Here is a 6,000-nt window from a genome sequence, read left to right on the forward strand (position 1 = left end):
GTCTCTACGTCTCTACGTCTCTACGTCTCTACGTCTCTACGTCTCTACGTCTCTACGTCTCTACGTCTCTACGTCTCTACGTCTCTACGTCTCTACGTCTCTACGTCTCTACCTCTCTACCTCTCTACGTCTCTTCTTTTCTACCTCTACCTCTCTACCTCTACCTCTCTACCTCTACCTCTCTACCTCTACCTCTCTACCTCTACCTCTCTACCTCTACCTCTCTACCTCTACCTCTCTACCTCTACCTCTCTACCTCTACCCCTCTACCTCTCTACCTCTCTACCTCTCTACCTCTCTACCTCTCTACCTCTCTACCTCTCTACCTCTCTACGTCTCTACCTCTACCTCTCTACCTCTACCTCTCTACCTCTACCTCTCTACCTCTACCTCTCTACCTCTCTACCTCTCTACCTCTCTACCTCTCTACCTCTACCTCTCTACCTCTACCTCTCTACCTCTACGTCTCTTCCTCTCTACCTCTACGTCTCTTCCTCTCTACCTCTACGTCTCTTCCTCTCTACCTCTACGTCTCTTCCTCTCTACGTCTCTTCCTCTCTACGTCTCTTCCTCTCTACGTCTCTTCCTCTCTACGTCTCTTCCTCTCTACCTCTACGTCCCTTCCTCTCTACCTATAATAATAATAATAATATATGCCATTTAGCAGACGCTTTTATCCAAAGCGACTTACAGTCATGTGTGCATACATTCTACGTATGGGTGGTCCCGGGAATCGAACCCACTACCCTGGCGTTACAAGGGCCATGCTCTACCAACTGAGCTACAGAAGGACCACCTCTACGTCTCTACCTCTACCTCTCTACCTCTTCCTCTCTTCCTCTCTACGTCTCTTCCTCTCTACCTCTACGTCTCTTCCTCTCTACCTCTCTACCTCTACCTCTACCTCTCTACCTCTCTACCTCTCTACCTCTCTACCTCTCTACCTCTCTACCTCTCTACCTCTACCTCTCTACGTTTCTTCCTCTCTTCCTCTCTTCCTCTCTTCCTCTCTACCTCTCTACCTCTCTACCTCTCTACCTCTCTTCCTCACTACCTCTCTACCTCTCTTCCTCTCTACCTCTCTACCTCCTCTACCTCTCTACCTCTCTTCCTCTCTACCTCTACCTCTCTACCTCTACGTCTCTTCCTCTCTACCTCTACGTCTCTACCTCTCTACCTCTCTACCTCTCTACCTCTCTACCTCTCTACCTCTCTACCTCTCTACGTCTCTACCTCTCTACCTCTCTACCTCTCTACCTCTCTACCTCTCTACCTCTCTACCTCTCTACCTCTCTACCTCTCTACCTCTCTACCTCTCTACCTCTCTACCTCTCTACCTCTCTACCTCTACCTCTCTTCCTCTCTTCCTCTACTTCCTCTCTACCTCTCTACCTCTCTACCTCTCTTCCTCTTCTTCTTCTCTCTTCCTCTCTTCCTCTCTACCTCTCTACCTCTCTACCTCTCTACCTCTCTACCTCTCTACCTCTCTACCTCTCTACCTCTACCTCTCTTCCTCTCTACCTCTACATCTCTTCCTCTCTACCTCTACGTCTCTTCCTCTCTACCTCTACGTCTCTTCCTCTCTTCCTCTCTACCTCTACCTCTCTACCTCTTCCTCTCTACCTCTCTACCTCTTCCTCTCTACCTCTCTACCTCTACCTCTCTTCCTCTCTTCCTCTCTTCCTCTCTACCTCTCTTCCTCTCTACCTCTCTTCCTCTCTACCTCTCGTCTCTACCTCTCTACCTCTCTACCTCTCTCGTCTCTACCTCGTCTCTACCTCTCGTCTCTACCTCTCTCTTCCTCTCGTCTCTACGTCTCGTCTCTCGTCTCTCGTCTCTCGTCTCTACCTCTCGTCTCTACGTCTCTACGTCTCTACGTCTCTACGTCTCTACGTCTCTACGTCTCTACGTCTCTACGTCTCTACCTCTCTACCTCTCTACCTCTCTACCTCTCTACCTCTCTACCTCTCTACCTCTCTACCTCTCTACCTCTCTACCTCTCTACCTCTCTACCTCTCTACCTCTCTACCTCTCTACCTCTCTACCTCTCTACCTCTCTACCTCTCTACCTCTCTCCTCTCTTCCTCTCTACCTCTCTACCTCTCCTCTCTACCTCTACCTCTCCTTCCTCTCTCCCTCTCTTCTTCCTCTCTACCTCTCGTCTCTTCCTCTCTTCCTCTCTACCTCTCTACCTCTCTACCTCTCTTCCTCTCTTCCTCTCTACCTCTACCTCTCTTCCTCTCTACCTCTACGTCTCTTCCTCTCTACCTCTACGTCTCTTCCTCTCTACCTCTACGTCTCTTCCTCTCTACCTCTACGTCTCTTCCTCTCTACCTCTTCCTCTCTACCTCTCTACCTCTCTACCTCTTCCTCTCTACCTCTCTACCTCTTCCTCTCTACCTCTCTACCTCTTCCTCTCTACCTCTCTACCTCTACCTCTCTACCTCTCTTCCTCTCTTCCTCTCTTCCTCTCTACCTCTCTTCCTCTCTTCCTCTCTACCTCTCTACCTCTCTTCCTCTCTACCTCTACGTCTCTTCCTCTCTACCTCTACGTCTCTTCCTCTCTACCTCTACGTCTCTTCCTCTCTACCTCTACGTCTCTACCTCTCTACCTCTCTACCTCTCTACCTCTCTACCTCTCTACCTCTCTACCTCTCTACCTCTCTACCTCTCTACCTCTCTACCTCTCGTCTCTCGTCTCTCTTCGTCTCTCGTCTCTCGTCTCTTCCTCTCTCGTCTCGTCTCTTCCTCTCTACCTCTTCGTCTACGTCTCTTCCTCTCTACCTCTACGTCTCTTCCTCTCTACCTCTCTTCCTCTCTACCTCTCTACCTCTCTACCTCTCTACCTCTCTACCTCTCTACCTCTCTTCCTCTCTACCTCTACGTCTCTTCCTCTCTACCTCTACGTCTCTTCCTCTCTACCTCTTCCTCTCTACCTCTTCCTCTCTACCTCTTCCTCTCTACCTCTCTACCTCTTCCTCTCTACCTCTCTACCTCTTCCTCTCTACCTCTCTACCTCTCTACCTCTCTACCTCTACATCTCTTCCTCTCTACCTCTACGTCTCTTCCTCTCTTCCTCTCTACCTCTCTTCCTCTCTACCTCTCTACCTCTCTACCTCTCTACCTCTCTACCTCTCTACCTCTCTACCTCTCTACCTCTCTACCTCTCTACCTCTCTGTCTCTACGTCTCTTCCTCTCTACGTCTACGTCTCTTCCTCTCTACGTCTACGTCTCTTCCTCTCTACCTCTTCGTCTACGTCTCTTCCTCTCTACCTCTACGTCTCTTCCTCTCTTCCTCTACGTCTCTTCCTCTCTTCCTCTACGTCTCTTCCTCTCTACCTCTACGTCTCTTCCTCTCTACCTCTACGTCTCTTCCTCTCTACGTCTACGTCTCTTCCTCTCTACGTCTACGTCTACGTCTCTTCCTCTCTACGTCTACGTCTACGTCTCTTCCTCTCTCTCTCTCGTCTCTCTCCTCGTCTCTTCCTCTCTACCTCTCTACCTCTCTACCTCTCTACGTCTCTACCTCTCTACGTCTCTACCTCTCTACGTCTCTTCCTCTCTACCTCTACGTCTACGTCTCTTCCTCTCTACGTCTACGTCTCTTCCTCTCTACGTCTACGTCTCTTCCTCTCTACGTCTACGTCTACGTCTCTACCTCTCTACGTCTCTTCCTCTCTACCTCTACGTCTACGTCTCTTCCTCTCTACGTCTACGTCTCTTCCTCTCTACCTCTACGTCTACGTCTCTTCCTCTCTTCCTCTACGTCTCTTCCTCTACGTCTCTTCCTCTCTTCCTCTACGTCTCTTCCTCTCTACCTCTACGTCTACGTCTCTTCCTCTCTACCTCTACGTCTACGTCTCTACCTCTACGTCTACGTCTCTTCCTCTCTTCCTCTACGTCTACGTCTCTTCCTCTCTACCTCTACGTCTACGTCTCTTCCTCTCTACCTCTACGTCTACGTCTCTTCCCCTCTACGTCTACGTCTCTTCCTCTCTTCCCCTCTACGTCTACGTCTCTTCCTCTCTACGTCTACGTCTCTTCCTCTCTACCTCTACGTCTCTTCCTCTCTTCCTCTACGTCTACGTCTCTTCCTCTCTACCTCTACGTCTACGTCTCTTCCTCTCTACCTCTACGTCTACGTCTCTTCCCCTCTACGTCTACGTCTCTTCCTCTCTTCCCCTCTACGTCTACGTCTCTTCCTCTCTACGTCTACGTCTCTTCCTCTCTACGTCTACGTCTCTTTCTCTCTACGTCTACGTCTCTTTCTCTCTACGTCTACGTCTCTTTCTCTCTACGTCTACGTCTCTTTCTCTCTACGTCTACGTCTCTTTCTCTCTACGTCTACGTCTCTACGTCTCTACCTCTCTACGTCTCTTCCTCTCTACCTCTACGTCTACGTCTCTTCCTCTCTACCTCTACGTCTCTTCCTCTCTTTCTCTCTACGTCTACGTCTCTTCCTCTCTACCTCTACGTCTCTACCTCTCTACGTCTCTTCCTCTCTACCTCTACGTCTCTTCCTCTCTACCTCTCTACCTCTACGTCTCTTCCTCTCTACCTCTACGTCTCTTCCTCTCTACCTCTACGTCTCTTCCTCTCTACCTCTACGTCTCTTCCTCTCTTCCTCTCTTCCTCTCTTCCTCTCTACGTCTCTACGTCTCTTCGTCTCTCGTCTCTCTCGTCTCTACGTCTCTCTCGTCTCTACGTCTCTACCTCTCTACCTCTCTACCTCTCTACCTCTCTACCTCTCTACCTCTCTACCTCTCTACCTCTCTACCTCTCTACCTCTCTACCTCTCTACCTCTCTACCTCTCGCCTCTCTCTCCCTCTACCTCTCCTCTCTACCTCTACCTCTCTACCTCTCTTCCTCTCTACCTCTCTACCTCTCTACCTCTCTACCTCTCTACCTCTCTACCTCTCTCCTCTCTTCCTCTCTACCTCTCTACCTCTACCTCTCTTCTACCTCTACCTCTCTTCGTCTCTCTCTCTCTCTACCTCTCGTCTCTACCTCTCTCCTCTCTCGTCTCTTCCTCTCTTCCTCTCTCGTCTCTTCCTCTCTACCTCTCGTCTCTCTCCTCTCTACCTCTCTCGTCTCTTCCTCTCTACCTCTCGTCTCTCTCTACCTCTCTACCTCTCGTCTCTCTCCTCTCTCTCTCTACCTCTCTTCCTCTCTACCTCTCTTCCTCTCTACCTCTTCGTCTACCTCTCTTCCTCTCTACCTCTCGTCTCTTCCTCTCTCTACCTCTCGTCTCTTCCTCTCTACCTCTCGTCTCTTCCTCTCTACCTCTCGTCTCTTCCTCTCTACCTCTCGTCTCTTCCTCTCTACCTCTCGTCTCTTCCTCTCTACCTCTCGTCTCTTCCTCTCTACCTCTCGTCTCTTCCTCTCTACCTCTCGTCTCTTCCTCTCTACCTCTCGTCTCTTCCTCTCTACCTCTACGTCTCTTCCTCTCTACCTCTCGTCTCTTCCTCTCTACCTCTCGTCTCTTCCTCTCTACCTCTCGTCTCTTCCTCTCTACCTCTCGTCTCTTCTTCCTCTCTACCTCTCTTCTCTCTCTACCTCTCGTCTCTTCCTCTCTACCTCTCGTCTCTTCCTCTCTACCTCTCTCTCTTCCTCTCTACCTCTCGTCTCTTCCTCTCTACCTCTACGTCTCTTCCTCTCTACCTCTCGTCTCTTCCTCTTCCTCTCTCTCTTCTCTCTCTACCTCTCTACTCTTCTCTCTACCTCTACGTCTCTTCCTCTCTACCTCTCGTCTCTTCTCTCTTCCTCTCTCTCGTCTCTTCCTCTCTTCCTCTCTACCTCTCACGTCTCTTCCTCTCTACCTCTCGTCTTCCTCTCTTCCCTCTACGTCTCGTCTCTTCCTCTCTACCTCTACGTCTACGTCTCTTCCTCTCTACCTCTCTCTCGTCTCTTCCCCTCTACGTCTCTACGTCTCTTCCTCTCTTCCTCTTCTCTCTCTCTCGTCTCTTTCTCTCTCTACGTCTCTCTCTTCTCTCTCGTC

General features: G+C 50.3%; 1 protein-coding gene across 5 annotated transcripts in view; it reads left to right on the forward strand.

Moving 5' to 3' along the window:
• The window catches only part of LOC124015788 (BRD4-interacting chromatin-remodeling complex-associated protein-like), a 67,205-nt gene that overhangs the window by 25,005 nt on the left and 36,200 nt on the right, over positions 1-6,000 (forward strand). The gene's annotated exons all lie outside the window — the stretch shown is intronic.

Source organism: Oncorhynchus gorbuscha, linkage group LG02 (assembly GCF_021184085.1).
Source record: "Oncorhynchus gorbuscha isolate QuinsamMale2020 ecotype Even-year linkage group LG02, OgorEven_v1.0, whole genome shotgun sequence".
Lineage (NCBI taxonomy): Eukaryota > Metazoa > Chordata > Actinopteri > Salmoniformes > Salmonidae > Oncorhynchus > Oncorhynchus gorbuscha.